This window comes from Salmo trutta, chromosome 16, assembly GCF_901001165.1.
Source record: "Salmo trutta chromosome 16, fSalTru1.1, whole genome shotgun sequence".
Classification (NCBI taxonomy): Eukaryota; Metazoa; Chordata; class Actinopteri; order Salmoniformes; family Salmonidae; genus Salmo; species Salmo trutta.
The window spans coordinates 50,967,362-50,985,792 of NC_042972.1; the positions used below are offsets into that span (position 1 = coordinate 50,967,362).

General features: G+C 45.1%; 1 protein-coding gene across 2 annotated transcripts in view; it reads right to left on the reverse strand.

Annotated features, from left to right (window-relative positions):
* Positions 1–12,815, reverse strand: part of LOC115150974 (sodium-coupled neutral amino acid transporter 3) — a 66,372-nt gene extending 53,557 nt beyond the window's left edge. Inside the window, exon 1 of one of the 2 annotated variants that reach the window (XM_029694851.1) lies at positions 12,472–12,815. The gene's annotated coding sequence lies outside the window, so the exon portion shown is untranslated. The remainder of the gene's footprint in view (positions 1–12,471) is intronic. The other variant, XM_029694850.1, reaches the window with a different exon arrangement.
* Between the last annotated feature and the right edge of the window lie 5,616 nt (positions 12,816–18,431).

Sequence of the window (18,431 nt, forward strand, 5' to 3'; positions counted from 1 at the left end):
CCCACCAATCACATCTTGAATACTGAGCCAGGTCAACCAATCATCTACTCCAGTGGTCACCAGTCGATCGCGAGGCAATCCTAGTCGATCATCAAACATTTCTGTATTATTCTTTTTTCCTTTTAGCGCTGTTGGTGGTAGGTGCACTTGATTCAGCTACCCTAGCACCGGGATGGCAAAGTTTTCCCATTTTGAACCATTTCATGTGTCTGAAGGTATAACTCTGCAAACCCGGCAGGCCCAGAGAGCAAATCAAGTGCACCTATAGGCCTACCGCTGGCCAATCAGATAGCTCAGATCACCCAGTTTTCTCGAGCCATAGGCTGTAAAAAGAAGCCTTGAGCGCACAGCAAAATTGATACTGTGAGATTTCAAAACGTTTAAAACCTTGACTTGACAGAGACTCAATGAATACAACAAAGAGCTGCTGTTTTTATAAGTAAGTTCATGCTTAAGTTGTTATTCAGCACTGTCAACACTTTGTTCAACAATTTTATAAGCCATAAAATGCTTGTTCTCCCTGCTTCCACTCACGCTACAACCAGCACTGAATGGGTACAGCAAAGTGTTGTTAATATTAGCGGCTTGTGTCTTTTTTAATATCAAGGAATATTTCACTTTCTCTGGTCATATGAATAACAACATGAATTGGTGCATGAGGCAGAAATAATGCAATGCGACTTGAGTTTCGCCATCAGCTGGAAGACTTGTGTCCTCTTTCCACAGCGGAGGGAGGGACAGCGGAGGGACGGTTAGACAGCCTCACCGATTCAGACTCAATGCTGCTCTCTCCCTTCCTCCCTCCCCTTAGACTGACCATCAGATGCAGGCCATCAGTCCAGTAAAATAAAATAAAAGCTAATTATTATGCTCACTCAGCTGTGCCTCACAAGTAATACAACAAATAATCTATTACCAGTGTGATCATATACCTACAATTTGGAAATAATATCTACACTGTCTGAGAAGAACAACATTAGTAGGGCAATTCAAGCATAGCCAATATGCTGTGATAATGAATTGGGCCTATAGCCTACCTGTCACGCCCTGACCTGAGAGAGCCGTTTATCTCTGTTTAGTTAGGTCAGGGTGTGATATGGGGTGGGCATTCTATGTATTTTATTTCTATGTTTTGGCCAGGTATGGTTTCCAATCAGAGGCAGCTGTCAATCGTTGTCTCTGATTGGGAACCATACTTAGGCAGCCCTTTTTCCCTCCTTGAGTTGTGGGATCTTGTTTTTGTGCAGCTGCCTTTGAGCAGCCCCAGAACGTCACGTTTCTTTCTGTTTATCCTGTTTATTGTTTTGTTCGGTTTCACTTCTAAATAAAGGATGTGGAATTACCGGCACGCTGCGCCTTGGCTTATTTATGACAGGGAGTTCGAGGACAGTGATCGTGACACTACCAACAAGCTCTCACAGTCTCAGGTCAGAATTAGATGTTCATCCATGTTTCTTAAACGTCACTTTTCGAAGTTGTTCCAAACGTCAAATTTTGAAGTGTTTAAAGTGAGTTTAGGCATTAACTCCGAAATCATAAGGTTAGGCATGAACTCTAAATGGTTAAGGCAAGGGTTAAGGTTTGGGATAGGCTAAAACAAAAATCTCAAAACAACTTTCTATTGCTGGATTCAAACACATGCAACATTTTGCACCAGAGGTAGATGCTTACACCCATCGACATCCACAACACTCTAGCAAAACCGGAACCTACTTGAAGTTAACATCGCTCACTATTGCCCCTAGTGGCCAATTTCCAACTCATTTCCCGATATCCTCAGAATTGGATGGATTTCTAATACTGACTTGTATAACGGGTGACCTGGCTGAGCCTACTGCACAAACCTCATTGCTACAGAACTGTTTTTAATAGGTTAATGTTGCATAGGCTTATGTTCTTTAAATGTAATCTGCTAAAATAATGTAATCTGAGCGGTAGATCTCAGGCCTGCTTATGGACTCAGAAAGTGATCTTGACTCAGAAAAGGTTGGTGACCACTGATCTAATCCAATCCGTCATGGCCTAGCTGGGGGATCATTGACCGTGGTCCTGCTTATCTGCCCTGTTCTCCAGCCTCATGAACCCTGGCCCTGCCCCTCGTGTTGGTTAGTAGTGTTTAGATAAAGACCAAAGTCCAAAGCATCACACCCCAGCTCCTGTCCCATGGACACTCATGCAGGTCTAGAGTCAAACTCCACCAAAATAAATATGTGCCCCAGCTGGCCAGAAACACTTGTCAGTTTCAACTGAAATTAACTGGTCCACACTGAAATGTCATTTCAACAGATTATGTAGAAAATACCTTTCAATGGTCATCTCAGGGGCAGTAAATAGGAAGACTTGACACATGGCAGACTGTGGCAGACTGTGCTCAAACTAACCTAAGTGGAGTGAGCATTAGTGTAACATTAGTGTCAATTACCACATTAATTTCCGGATATGTGCTTGATGTCCAGCATGCACTGCTTTATGGTCTATATATAAAATAAATATATATATATATAAGGACTCTCCTTAACTATCTTGTGTTTAGCTGTTTAAATATTGTTTTAAAAAATTGCCATTATTCCCTTCTCTCTTCATTCGATCGGCTACATGAATATGAATGTTACGCTTCATTGTATTATGCATGGCTTTCTCCCAATCAAATAATGAATGTAACAGAGTTCCATCTCACAACATTTATGATCACTATACTTGATGTAAAGTTACAAGATGATATAGCCTCATTCTCTTCAGAACAACCCAGGGTATGTTTGTTGTATTGTGAAGAAAATTTGCCGCAGACCACGCATCTGAATGCACTCATGACTTCATTCATAAATTACGATCATCTTCTCTTACGGTTTTAGTGAAAGCCTAACACCGCAAAATCCTATTTTATAACTTAGCTAGCCATGTTGAACATAACAAACTTTCAAATTATGACCACATGACCCAGATTGAGATTTATAAATTGACTGTTTTTGGAATGCGTAAACAACAGCAGTAATTGTGTAAAGGCAGGGATGCAGGGGTGTGTTCTAAAGAAAACAACTAGAAGTGTCTTTGCTTTAGTTCCTCAACGGCACAGCTAGGAGAGCTCAAATTGCACCTTATATTTAAAGACTCATCTCTGAGTCATAAAAGTACATTGAAATTAGGAACTATGCAAACTTTGGAGCGTTGTGTGGCAACTTGGAAACATCAATTAGACCTCTCACTCAAACCCGTCTCGGTTTTTTTTCTTTTCTTTTTTTGTCTTATTCAGTGAAGGATTTTACTTCCAAACACATATTCAGTAGGCTATGGTGGGTTATACACTGTTAAAATTGCTTTGTAACACCAAACTAATGGCAACTGAGCTGCCACCAAAGTGAAGGAGACAAAACCTTAAATCATCCTGAGATAGTTTGAAACATTACATGGTGTGTTGTAATACCACTTAATCAACTGTTGTGCAACACCTTGCCAGGGACTGGGAGCACTGGTTATGGTTGAAAACCCTATTTTGGTGTGTCGAGTTCTGTTTAGCACAGAATTAGATAATTTATTTTTTGGTGTTGTTTCCTCTCGCTGTAGCTTCTAAAAACTATAATGGTGTTTCAAATCCTGTCTACTGCAGAATGAGATCACTTCTTCTAGAGTATTTTAATGTTTAACAATGATTTATGTATCTGATCATTTGCCAGTTTAACCCATTTTGGCAGGCATTGGTGCGCAAAGTTCTCAATACACCATCAGTAACTAGAGGTTTGCAGGATACTGTATTTGCTGACACCATTAAAAGTTGGAAAAGCGGGAATGGGTCGACCTCATCATTGTTTTGATATCCTTTGGTTATCCTCATAAAATATACTTACATTTCAAGCAACATATTAAATTGGATTTATTCTTACAGTGAGGGAAAAAAGTATTTGATCCCCTGCTGATTTTGTACATTTGCCCACTGACAAAGAAATGATCAGTCTATAATTTTAATGGTAGGTTTATTTGAACAGTGAGTGTCACGGGCGTCGTAGTGATTAGACCAAAATGCAGCGGGTTCGTGAATGCTCATATCTTCATTATTAAAATAAATGAACACTGAACAAAAAGAACGACGAAAACAGTCTTGTCAGGCACACAGCTAAACAAGAAACAACTACCCACAAAACCCATAGAACAACACACCTACTAAATAGGACCTTCAATTAGAGGCAACGAGTAACAGCTGCCTATAATTGAAGGTCAAAACAATAAACTAGACATAGGAATAGAAAAACTAGAAAATAGAACATAGAAATACAAAACATAGAACACTACCCAAAAACCCTGACAACACAAAACAAACACACCCCTGCCACGTCCAGACCAAAGTACAATAACAAATAACCCCTTATACTGGTCAGGACGTGACAGTACCCCCCCCCCCCAAAGGTGCAGACCCCGGATGCACCTTAAACAAAAACACAAAAATAAACCCAAAACAAAAATAATCCCAAACTAAAGGGAGGGAAGGGAGGTGGCCACTGTCACCGACGGTTCTTGTGCTACACCCCCCCCCCCCCAACCTCCTACTACGGAGGTGGCTCAGGCTCCGGCCTCACTCCCCAACCTAACCTGTCCACCCCCGCTAACTGTTAATTATATTTTACCCCTCCCGAAGTCTCTGGACAAAGGCGCATCGCTGAAGACCTCGGGCTGAGGCGTGTCGCTGGAGACCTCGGGCTGATGCGTGTCGCTGGAGACCTCGGACCGGAGGGCGACTCTGGGAGCTCCGGACCGGAGGGCGACTCTGGGAGCTCCGGACCGGATGGCGACTCTGGGAGCTCCGGACCGGAGGGCGACTCTGGGAGCTCCGGACTGTGGGCCGTCTCTGCTGGCTCCGGACTGAGGGCCGTCTCTGCTGGCTCCGGACTGTGGGCCGTCTCTGCTGGCTCCGGACTGTGGGCCGTCTCTGCTGGCTCCGGACTGTGGGCCGTGTTACGGATACAGGTATCCTGTATGTATCCTGTGTGTTTCGTTTCTCTCTCCTTCTCCCCTCACAGGTGACAATCATCACTCCCCAATCAGTCATCAATCAGTCCCCAATCAGAAGACACCTGCTCCTTTTCCCTCAACCAATCACATCCCCTTTCCCTTGGTTTAAAAACCCAGTCAGTTGTTTTCTCCCCAGATCAATCTCTCTCTAGCTCATTCTCACTCTGTGTTCAATCTCTCTCTGTGAGATCAATCTTTGTGCTCAATCTCTCTCTCTCTCTGTCCCCAGCTCTATCTCTCTCTTTCTCTATTGATCTCTCTTTTGTTTTGCAACTACATGTCACATTTGTCCGGTTATCCTGTGAGTATTGTTTTGTTTGGCTGTTTGTTTGTTTGGTGGGAAAAGGGGGTACCAAGGCAAGTCGCCCATGGGCATACATTACCCGTAGGAATACTTTGTCTAAGTACCCTAGTTAGAACTGGGCGGACCACCCACTGTAATTTTTGGTTAGTTAGCTAGCTGTTCTTGAAGTAGGCTAGTCTAGCTTAGGGGTGTTTTGGAATATTGTTTCTTTGCTTGGGTCCAGCTCAGCCCCTTTTCTCACACCCCATTACCGTGTGTTTAGCGATAAACCTTTAGAGTTTGACTGTAGACTTAAGTTGTCTGTGTTTTTTGTTCTCACTGTTACTTATCACGATTATAATTTGCATGATTTATGTTACGGGTCTCGTATCCATCTCCCCTAGACTGCAGGGCCAAAAGGGATTCGTAACATAAGCTGGCTCCAGACTTTGGGCCATCTCTGCTGACTCCGGACTGTGGGCCGTCTCTGCTGACTCCAGACTGTGGGCCGTCTTTGCTGACTCCGGACTGTGGGCCGTCTCTGCTGGCTCCGGACTGTGGGCCGTCTCTGCAGGCTCCGGACTGTGGGCCGTCTCTAGACGGGGCACTGTCGCCGGAAGCTCTGGACGGGGCACTGTCGCCGGAGGCTCTGGACGGGGTACTGTCGCCGGAAGCTCTGGACGGGGTACTGTCGCCGGAAGCTCTGGACGGGGTACTGTCATTGGAAGCTCTGGACGGGGACTGCGCACTGAAAGCCTGATGCGTGGGGCTGGCTTTGGAGACGGCAGACTATTTAAACGCACCACAGGGCTAGTGCGAGGAGCAGGAGCAGGACGTACAAGACTGGGCTGACGCACTGGAGGCCTGGTGCGTGGGGCTGGTACTGGAGGCACCAGACTGGGGACACGCACCCCAAGGCTAGTGCGAGGAGCGGGAACAGGACGTACTGGACTGGGCTGATGCACTGGAGGCCTGGTGCGTGGTGCTGGCTTTGGAGACGCCAGACTATGGACATGCACCTTGAGGCTAGAACGAGGAGCAGGAACTGGATACACCGGGCCATGAACCAGCACTGGAGGTCTGGAACGCACAGCCTGCACCACCCGTCCTGGCTGGGTAGTCACAGTAGCCCTGCACGGGTGGAGTGCTGGCACAGGGCGAACTGGACTGTGCAGAAGCCTGATGGCTGCCGTGCGTAAAGCAGGTGTAGGGTAGCCTGGACCCAGGAGACGCACTGGTGGCCAGATGTATTGTGCCGGTGCACTTCTCCCAGGCTGGATGTCCACTCTAGCACGGCACTTACGGGAGGCTGGGATCGCTCGCACCGGACTGTGCGTGCGCATGGGCGAAATCATGCGCACTTCCGCATAGACCGGCCAAACGCTCCCCATAAAAAGCACGGGGAGTTGGCTTAGGGATCTTGCCTGACCTAGCCACACTCCCTGTGTGCCCCCCCAAAAAATGTTTTGGGGGGCTGCCTCTCACACTGTCCAATAAGCGCGTATAAGGCCTCATAACGGCGCCGCTCTGCCTTGGCTGCCTCCAGCTCCTCCATAGGGCGAACGTATTCCCCAGCCTGGTGCCATGGTCCAGCCCCGTCCAGAATTTCCTCCCATGTCCACGATTCCAGATAGCTCCTCTCCTGGTGCTGCTCCTTCCTCCGCTGCTTGGTCCGTTTGTGGTGGGTAGTTCTATCACGGGCGTCGTAGTGATTAGACCAAAATGCAGCGGGTACGTGAATGCTCATTATCTTCTTTATTAAAATAAATGAACACTGAACAAAAAGAACGACGAAAACAGTATTTTCAGGCACACAGCTAAACAAGAAACAACTACCCACAAAACCCATAGAAAAACACCCCTACTAAATAGGACCTTCAATTAGAGGCAACGAGGAACAGCTGCCTCCAATTGAAGGTCAAAACAATAAACTAGACATAGAAATAGAAAAAATAGAACATAGAAATACAAAGCATAGAACACTACCCAAAAACCCCAACAACACAAAACCCCAACACAAAACCCCAACAACACAAAACCCCAACTGCCACGTCCTGACCAAACTACAATAACAAATAACCCTTATACTGGTCAGGACGTGACAGTGAGAGACAGAATAACAACAAAAAAATCCAGTAAAACACATGTCAAAAATGTTATACATTTATTTGCTTTTTAATGAGGGAAATAAATATTTGACCCCTCTGCAAAACATGACTTAGTACTTGGTGGCAAAACCCTTGTTGGCAATCACAGAGGTCAGACGTTTCTTGTAGTAAGCCACCAGGTTTGCACACATCTCAGGAGGGATTTTGTCCCCTCCTCTTTGCAGATCTTCTCCAAGTCATAAGGTTTCGAGGCTGACGTTTGGCAACTCGAACCTTCAGCTCCCTCCACAGATTTTCTATGGGATTAAGGTCTGGAGACTGGCTAGGCCACTCCAGGACCTTAATGTGCTTCTTCTTGAGCCACTCCTTTGTTGCCTTGGCCGTGTGTTTTGGGTCATTGTCATGCTGGAATACCCATCCACGACCCATTTTCAATGCCCTGGCTGAGGGAAGGAAGTTCTCACCCAAGATTTGACGGTACTTGGCCCCGTCCATCGTCCCTTTGATGCGGTGAAGTTGTCCTGTCCCCTTAGCAGAAAAACACCCCCAAAGCATAATGTTTCCACCTCCATGTTTGACGGTGGGGATGGTGTTCTTGGGGTCATAGGCAGCATTCCTCCTCCTCCAAACACGGCGAGTTGAGTTGATGCCAAAGAGCTCCATTTTGGTCTCATCTGACCACAACACTTTCACCCAGTTGTCCTCTGAATCATTCAGATGTTCATTGGCAAACTTCAGACGGGAATGTATATGTGCTTTCTTGAGCAGGGGGACCTTGCGGGGCGCTGCAGGATTGTCACCTTCTCACCAAGCTGCTTGGCGATGGTCTTGTAGCCCATTCCAGCCTTGTGTAGGTCTACAATCTTGTCCCTGACATCCTTGGAGAGCTCTTTGGTCTTGGCCATGGTGGAGAGTTTGGAATCTGATTGATTGATTGATTCTGTGGACAGGTGTCTTTTATACAGGTAACAAACTGAGATTAGGAGCACTCCCTTTAAGAGTGTGCTCCTAATCTCAGCTCGTTACCTGTATAAAAGACACCTGGGAGGGGGTCAAATACTTATTTCCCTCATTAAAATGCAAATCAATTTATAACATTTTTGACATGGGTTTTTCTGGATTTTTGTTGTTGTTATTCTGTCTCTCACTGTTCAAATAAACCTACCATTAAAATTATAGACTGATCATTTCTTTGTCAGTGGGCAAACGTACAAAATCAGCAGGGGATCAAATACTTTTTTCCCTCACTGTAAATGTTTTTTGGGGTCAAATGAAATGAACAAATCATTGAAATGACTTGCATTCAGTATATGTTTTAGTTTTTTTGTCAATTTCAATTCACCCCAGAATAATTTTTTTGCTGTGTGGATGAGTGTGTAAAAATCAAATGAAATTTCAATGAAATGTAACCTGAAATGTAACCTACGATCGGGGTTAAATTCCCGCTTCCGCCTGTCCCATTTTGACTACTTCTCAGTAGCGGTACTTGGGTAAAATCACTGGGGAAGCCAAGCCAGGAAAAAAAAGCCATATTACAATCTACATGTTGTGATAATTTTGTTGTTTGCTCTATAACCTGTTAGTTCATATGACTTGCCACCGTGATATACAGACCTAGGTCGAGACAATAAGAAGTCACAGTGGCAGAATAAATTCAATCACACCTTTGTTTTATCACAAAACCGGAGAGTCCACAGAGCATATTGCATTTAACAAACAGTTACATGACCTACAGCATGGTCAATCAAGTTAATGTTTCCGACATATTCGGACTACGAAACAACTATTGATTTAGAACACCAGAGAATCAGGAGCTGTCACCTCTAGCACCATTTCAACTTCAACATTTCAACATCATCACATCACCTATGCTTAGCCTAATACAGTGACAACTAAAAGATTCCAAAAACGATTTAGTCCAATCAATGTAAGGTAAATATGATGTGGCTTCCCATGGTACTGATTTCTGTGTGTGTGTGTGTGTTTATGTCTGTCTGTGTGTGTGTGTGTGTGTGTGTGTGTGTGTGTGTGTGTGTGTGTGTGTGTGTGTGTGTGTGTGTGTGTGTGTGTGTGTGTGTGTGTGTGTGTGTGTGTGTGTGTGTGTGTGTGCGTAAGTAGAAAACATGTTGACTCACCCTACTTGTAGAGAAACTCCAATGCCCTCCGCTCTCTTTCATGTTGCCGAAAAAGTCTATGACTGTCATACAGTACACGCTTTTAGTTTTTGTTGTCCTAGGCTACCTGGCTAAAATGCTTGCTCGCTACCCTAACTTCCTTTCATGTGCAACAATTGGCCAGCTGGTTGACATTAGTCTACATCTAGCTACTTCCATCCTCTCAGACCAGAGGCACAATGTAGGAATTTATGGTTGGATGACAATTGCTGTTATAATTATTGGCCAGTACGGATAATTAATTAAAACCACAAGTCCAAATCCCTATCTCCATCCATGGCTAATTTAGGAAAGGGTCCATTTTAGCTACCTAGCCACCAGAGGACAACAACACAACGAGATGCAACAATTCAACATTTTTTCTGTCAATTACATTTACATTTTAGTCATTTAGCAGACGCTCTTATCCAGAGCGACTTACAGTAGTCAATGACGTTTGGCTTGTTGTACTGGGATTGGTTTGAAGCCAAATTCAAACTTGCTTCTATTGACACTTTATTTTGGTACGCCAGGCCCATTTACAGTTGAGCACACTCAGTTTAGCTCAACGCTTATTGGCTATTAATGGTAGGGGGGGGGACACATACAGAGACAGAGGGGCGCTGTTTCGCTGGCTCGGATGCTTTCTCCAGTGAGATACATTCAGAGTTTGCCAAAAGGCACCTAAAGACTCTCAGACCATGAGAAACAAGATTCTCTGGTCTGATGAAACCAAGATTCAACTCTTTGGCCTAAATGCCAAGCGTCATGTCAGGAGGAAACCTGACACTATCCCTACGGTGAAGCATGGTGGTGGCAGCATCATGCTGTGGGGATGTTTTTCAACAGCAGGGACTGGGAGACTAGTCAAGATCGAGGGAAAGATGAACAGAGCAAAATACAGAGAGCTCCTTGATGAAAATCTGCTCCAGCGCTCTCAAGACCTCAGACCCAGGCGAAGGTTCACCTTCCAACAGGACAACGTGTGCTAAGCACATAGCCAAGACAACACAGGAGTGGCTTCGGGACAAGTCTCTGAATGTCCTTGAGTGGTCCAGCCTCCCCAAATACAAGTGTGCCAAGCTTGTAGCGTCATACCCAAGAAGACTTAAGGTTGTAATCGCTGCCAAAGGTACTTCAACAAAGTACTGAGTAAAGGGTCTGAATACTTATGTAAATATGATATTTCCTTTTTTTTTTTTTTTAATTTGCAAAGATTTCTTGATTGATGAGGAGAAAAAAATCATACATTTTAAAATAAGGTTGTAACATAACAAAATGTAGAAAAAGTCAAGGGGTCTGAATACTTTCCGAAGGCACTGTAAATTATTGTATATGTTTTTGGCAGCCATGAATACACGCCACTGCTCCTTCTCCATCTCCTCCTGTTCCTAATCTATCAGTGGTGGAAAAAGTACCAAATTGTCATACTTGAGTAAAAGTAAAGATACATGAATAGAAAATGACTTAAGTAAAAGTGAAAGTTACCCAGTAAAATACTACTTGAGTAAAAGTCTAAAAGTATTTGGTTTTAAATATACTTAAGTATCAAAAGTAAATGTAATTGCTAAAATGTACTTAAGTATCAAAAGTAAAAGTATAAATCATTTCAAATTCCTTATATTAAGGAAACCAGACTGCACCATTATCTATATTTTATTTATGGATAGCCAGGGGCACACTCCAACACTCAGACATAATTTACAAACAAAGCATTTGTGTTTAGTGAGTCCTCCAGATCAGAGGCAGTTGGGATGACCGCCAGATCAGAGGCAGTAGGGATGACTTTATAAGTGCGTGAATTGGACCATTTTCTTGTCCTGCTAAGCATTCAAAATGTAACGAGTACTTTTAGGTGTCAGGGAAAATGTATGGAATATAAAGTACATTATTTTCTTTAGGACTGTAGTGAAGTAAAAGTAAAAGTTGTCAAAAATAAAAAATAGTAAAGTAAAGTACAGATACCAAAAAACGACTTAATTAGTACCACTGTAATCTATAAAGCATAGAAAAAAGTGGAATTCCACCCAAAAATATTCTCCATAGAGAATAGAGTATTCATAGAGAATTCTCCATTCTCCATATCGTCAATCAATATTTAGCTGAAAAACTATTTGCATTTCTTAATCATTTGATTGTAGCAGCGACACAGTCTGAAATTTAAAAAAAACATATATTGTGTTTTGATGCTGCCTTTTACACTCACTTTCACAAGACTTAAAAACAACAATATTCAGATTGAAGAACCACTTTGGATGTTTCAGAGTACTTCTATTCTGTTTTTTTTTATTTTATTCTGTGTATCATAACACATGCATTGGGTTTAGATTCAAACACACCTCCAAACACCAAATATCATGTTAGGTGCACTACTGATCATGGTTTCATTACACAATCATGGTGTTTTGAGTCTTTCTATTTTCACAGTGTACTATTATTTTGTTAATATCAGGGACCATAGCATTTGCTATCAGACAATTAAACTTGAGTCATCACACATGGAGTGCACAAAAGATATTGTGAAAGGTGGCTATATCAAATTAAAATGTGTGTGTTACGTAGTCTTCAAATTACAAACAATGAAATTAATGTATAATTGATTCCTTCGAAGAAGGCAGATGGTGGTGAAATTTACGCGTGAAGGCAAATTAAGATGATCAAAATAAATACAAAAATAGACATATTAAATCGTATATATGATATTAAGGCATTGTTCATTCATGTGAATAAGGAATGGTTATTTGAAGTTTTTATTGTCTTTAACAATGTGTTTACGCTCAATTGGGTTTATTTCCTAAATGCAATTCTAGAGCTATAGTTTTGAAGAAATTATGCTGGCTAGTAAATTGTGGAACAATCGATCAAAACTTTCGAACATTTCACAAGTCACAGGAATATGAAACACTGGAATATGCTAAAATCTTACCAGTTGAGTCGAGTGCCACGCTGGTTTCGAATGAATTCCGCGATTAATGAGACATTTTACACATACATCTACTTTATCTCGATACTTTCCTCTTCTGTTTCTTGACTCCTAGGTCTCTTCTCTATATAAACTCTACCGTAATCGCGCGCACTCAATTATCTCTCGTAGTAGCCTAACAGAAAATTGTCGATTGAGATATTAACGGCATTTGTATATGGTCTACTGTATAGCTGAGCTGTTGAGCTCGTTTAAGTTCCGCCTCCTTCCCTAGATCCTGTTCGTTCATGCTTCCCACTCTCTGCGCGCGGTGAGAAAATGATACGGACGGTGTACTACAGAAAATTGTCTCTCATTTCGCTCATCACTTCACTTTCGTGTTCTGAGTTTTTATTGCCTGTAGCACAAACACACATACACACACGTGCACACAAAACATACACACAATTTTACACTCACCATATTATCTATCCCCATGCCTAGTCACTTTACCCTGCTTTCATGTATGTCACATATCTCTTTTACCTCTTACCCCTGCACATTGATCGGTTACACCCTGTAGGCTAGCTCCATACTTGTGTATTTTAGTTGATTCCTCTTGTGTTACCATTTTTGGTAACACTTCCTTTTAAGGGATCCTTATTACAGTGTAATTACATGTGTAATTACACGGTAGCAAGTAGTGTAGTCAACAGTAAACACTCATAGATGATTAAGTGATAATGCCAGGGAAGCCGGTGATTGGAGGATATATTGGCACGGGTGTTGTTAGGCCAGAGACAACAACAACGGGTTACCAACATATTCAAATGATTGACATATTTTCATTAAAAACGTTATTTTGATTCATTTATTCATACTATTTCATCCTTCCACAAGATATAGTCCCGACACAAATCTAGGGTTGCTAGAGACGCGACCCAGTCGTTCAGTCTTTTTGTTATGTATCTATGACTGGCAACGTTCTTATCCCTTGCTTGCTAGCTAGCCAACGGCTAACTTACAGTCACGTCAAAAAGCCAAAATAACAGCAAAGTAGCTGGATTTGCATTTGTTTAAGCTGTTTTCGACCCCTTAAGCTGCTTCTGACCCCTCCTGTCTCAGCCGCCAATATTTATGCTGCAGTAGTTTATGTGTCGGGGGCTAGGGTCAGTCTGTTATATCTGGAGTATTTCTCCTGTTTTATCCGGTGTCCTGTGTGAATTTAAGTATGCTCTCTCTAATTCTCTCTCTCTTTCTCTCTTTCTTTCTTTCTCTCTTTCTTTCTTTCTTTCTTTCTTTCTCTCTCTCGGAGGACCAGAGCCCTAGGACCATGCCTCAGGACTACCTGGCCTGATGACTCCTTGCTGTCCCTAGTCCACCTGGCCGTGCTGCTGCTCCAGTTTCAACTGTTCTGCCTGCGGCTATGGAACCCTGACCTGTTCACCGGATGTGCTACCTGTCCCAGACCTGCTGTTTTCAGCTCTCTAGAGACAGCAGGAGCGGTAGAGATTCTCTGAATGATCGGCTATGAAAAGCCAACTGACATTTACTCCTGAGGTGCTGACCTGTTGCACCCTCGACAACCACTGTGATTATTATTATTTGACCCTGCTGGTCATCTATGAACATTTGAACATCTTGGCCATGTTCTGTTATAATTTCCACCCAGCACAGCCAGAAGAGGACTGGCCACCCCTCATAGCCTGGTTCCTCTCTAGGTTTCTTCCTAGGTTCTGGCCTTTCTAGGGAGTTTTTCCTAGCCACTGTGCTTCTACACCTGCATTGCTTGCTGTTTGGGGTTTTAGACTGGGTTTCTGTACAGCACTTTGTGACATCAGCTGATGTAAGAAGGGCTTTATAAATAAATTTGATTGATTTTCAATTGACATTTATTTGTATATACCCATAAAAATGATTCCAGCTGATTCATGATTTCGACTGGCTGAGCAATGCTGCCTGCCTATCTATCTCGTCCCAACTCCCGACACGTTCATTACTATTTGGACAGCAGGAGATCGAATTTGAATATTGAAACAATGTTGCAAATGTCAGAGAGACAGACAGCAAGGTTTATACAAATCTCAGAAATGTTAGTTTAAAATAAATGTGAGATAATGTCTAGATACTTTAAGTTTATAAATTGCCTGGCTGGGCTGAGACAGTGGATTGCGCAGTCTGGTGGTGCTCGGCGGTCAACGTCACCGGTCATCTAGCCATCATTGATCAGTTTTTCATTTTCCATTGGTTTTGTCTTGTCTTCCTACACACCTGTTTCCAATCCCATTAATCATGTTGTGTATTTAACCCTCTGTTTCCCCTCATGTCCTTGTCGGTGATTGTTTGTTATGTTACGTGGGTTTATGTATCGGTGTGCGACGGGTATATTTTACCCATGTTATTTTGTACTTTGGTTTTGGAGTTTGTTTTTTCATTAAATACTCCAGATTAACCAATCTGGTTTCTCCTGCGCCTGACTTCCCTGCCACTTACATACATGAATATGACAGAATCACCGACCTGCATTTTGAAGTCAGCAGGAGAAGATACCCCGGACGGAGAGGTGGAGGAGCGTATCCAGGAGAATGTGGAGAAGCTACACCATCTATGCGCCCCCATGGATCGCGTTGTCCAGAATCTGGACCGCTGGGAGAGACATGGAATTCATCCAGCGCCTCCACCAGCCCAACCGGGGTCTATCCAAAGCGCCCCGTGCCAACCGGAACCCGGTGTCATCAGTCTAGCCTTGCCTCAGGGTTACGACGGGAGTGCTGCCAACTGCCGGGGTTTCTTGCTCCAATTAGAACTTTATCTGGCCACAGTCCACCCAGTTCCAACTGACCATGAGAAGAGTTTCGCCCTCGTCTCGTGCCTTACCGGGAGAGCCCTGGAATGGGCCAGAGCTGTGTGTGGAGAAGGAGATGCTCAGGACCCTGGCAGGCGGTACGGGATGGAATCACAGGGCCCTGATCGACCATTACCGCTGCAGTCTGCTTGAGGACGTCCGTCGGGAGCTGGCCTGCAGAGACACCACCCTCATCTTCGACCAACTGGTGGAACTGTCCAGCCGGATGGACAACATGCTGGCTGCTCGCAGACGTCCAGATCGGGGTCTGGTGGTTCCATCCTCCTGCACTCCCTATCCTCTTCCCATGGAACTAGGAGGGAGGGTGCACAGGGAGACTGGAGGGGGATCCCGCTCCATGGGTGGCCGCAGAGGTCACATTGCTGGTCGGTGCCGGGGATTTTTCTCTGGAAATCGAGGTAACAGGCAGGGTGCTCTGGCGCCACCCCAGGTGAGTAGGCACCATTCTCATCCAGAGCCCTCTGTTGCACATATATTTGTGTCTGTTACTTTTCCTGATTTTTCCCAGCATTCCCAGCATAAGGCGCTAGTAGATTCAGGTGCGGCTGGAAATTTCATTGATCAAGCTCTTGCTCGTAGTTTAGGGATCCCCATTGTACCCGTGGATGTGCCTTTCCCCGTTCACACCTTAGATAGTCGACCATTAGGGTCAGGGTTGATCAAGGAGGCCACAGCTCCTTTGAGTATGGTGACGCAGGGGGGTCACAAGGAAAACATTAGTCTTTACCTTATTGACACTCCTGCATATTCCGTGGTGCTGGGTCTACCATGGTTAACTAGTCATAACCCCACTTTTTCTTGGCCACAGATGGCTCTCACGGTGTGGTCGCGAGAGTGCTCAGGTAGGCGTGTAGGGGTTTCCGTTGGTGTTACTACGGTTGAAAGTCCAGACCAGGTCTCCACCCTGCGCATTCCCCCCCGAATAGGCCGATTTGGCTCTCGCCTTCTGTAAAAGGCAGGCGACTCAATTACCACCCCATCAACAGGGGGATTGTGCGATACATTTCATGGTAGACGCTGCACTTCCCAAGAGTCACGTGTATCCCGTGTTGCAAGCGGAGACGGTGGCTATGGAGACATATATCTCCAAATCCCTGCGTCAGGGGTACATTAGGTCCTCCACTTCACCTGCCTCCTCGAGTTTCTTTTTTGTGAAGAAGAAGGATGGAGGTCTGCACCCATGCATTGATTACCGAGGTCTAAATAAAATCACAGTGGGATACAGTTACCCACTACCTCTGATCGCCACGGCGATTGAGTTAATGCACGGGGCACGCTTCTTCACTAAACTGGATCTCAGGAGTGCGTACAATCTGGTGCGTATCCGAGAGGGGGACGAGTGGAAGACAGCATTTAGTACCACCTCAGGGCATTATGAGTACCTCGTCATGCCGTACGGGTTGAAGAATGCTCCATCAGTCTTCCAATCTTTTGTAGATGAGATTTTCAGGGACCTGCACGGGCAGGGTGTAGTGGTGTATATCGATGACATTCTGATATACTCCGCTACACGCGCTGAGCATGTGTCCCTGGTGCGCAGAGTACTTGGTCACCTGTTGGAGCATGACCTGTATGTCAAGGCTGAGAAATGCCTGTTCTTTCAACAGTCCGTCTCCTTCTTAGGGTATCGCATATCTACGTCAGGAGTGGAAATGGAGAGTGACCGCATTGCAGCCGTGCGTAATTGGCCGACTCCAACCACGGTGAAGGAAGTGCAGCGATATTTAGGGTTTGCCAATTACTACCGGAGGTTTATCTGGGGTTTTGGTCAGGTAGCTGCTCCCATTACCTCACTATTGAAGGGGGTCCGGTGCGTTTGCAGTGGTCAGCTGGGGCGGACAGGGCTTTAAGGAAACTGAAGGCTCTGTTTACCTCGGTTCCTGTGTTGGCTCATCCGGATCCGTCTTTGCAATTCATAGTGGAGGTGGACGCGTCTGAGGCTGGGATAGGAGCTGTGCTCTCTCAGCGCTCGGGTACGCCATCAAAGCTCCGCCCCTGTACCTTATTTTCTAAGAAGCTCAGCCCGGAGGAGCGAAAGTATGATGTAGGGGACCGGGAGCTGTTGGCTGTCGTCAAGGCTTTGAAGGTGTGGAGACATTGGCTTGAGGGGGCTAAACACCCTTTTCTCATTTGGACTGACCACCGCAATCTGGAGTACATCCGGGAGCGAGGAGACTGAATCCTCGCCAGGCAAAGTGGGCCATGTTTTTCACCGTTTTGTGTTTACACTCTCTTACAGACCAGGTTCCCAGAACGTTAAGGCAGACGCATTGTCCCGGCTGTATGACACAGAGGAGCGGTCCATGGATCCCACTCCCATAATTCCAGCTTCTTGCTTGGTGGCGCCAGTAGTGTGGGAGCTGGACGCGGACATTGAATGGGCGTCACGTGCAGAGCCCGTTCCCCCTGAGTGTCCAGCTGGGCGTCGGTACGTTCCGTCTGCTGTCCGTCTGCTGGTTCACACGTCACCCTCCTCTGGTCATCCTGGGATTGATCGGACGATGCGCTGTCTTAGTGGGAGGTACTGGTGGCCCACTTTAGCTAAAGACGTGAGGGTTTATGTTTCCTCCTGCTCAGTGTGCGCTCAGTGCAAGGCTCCTAGACACCTACCCAGGGATAAGTTACAACCCTTACCCGTTCCACAACGGCCGTGGTCGCACTTGTCGGTGGATTTTATAACCGATCTTCCATCATCACAAGGTAACACCACGATCCTGGTTGTGGTGGATCGTTTTTCTAAGTCCTGTTGTCTCCTCCCTTTGCCCGGTCTCCCTACGGCCCTACAAACAACGGAGGCTCTGTTTACACACGTCTTTTGGCACTACGGGGTGCCTGAGGATATAGTGTCTGATCAGGGTCCCCAGTTCACTTCTAGGGTCTGGAGGGCGTTCGTGGAATGTCTGGGGGTCTCCGTCAGCCTTACCTCGGGTTTTCACCCTGAGAGTAACGGGCAGGTGGAGAGAGTTAACCAGGATGTGGGTAGGTTTCTGAGGTCTTATTGCCCGGACCGGCCGGGGAAGTGGGCGGAGTTTGTGCCCTGGGCAGAGATGGCTCAGAACTTGCTCCGCCACTCCTCCACTAACCTCTCTCCCTTTCAGTGTGTGTTGGGGTATCAGCC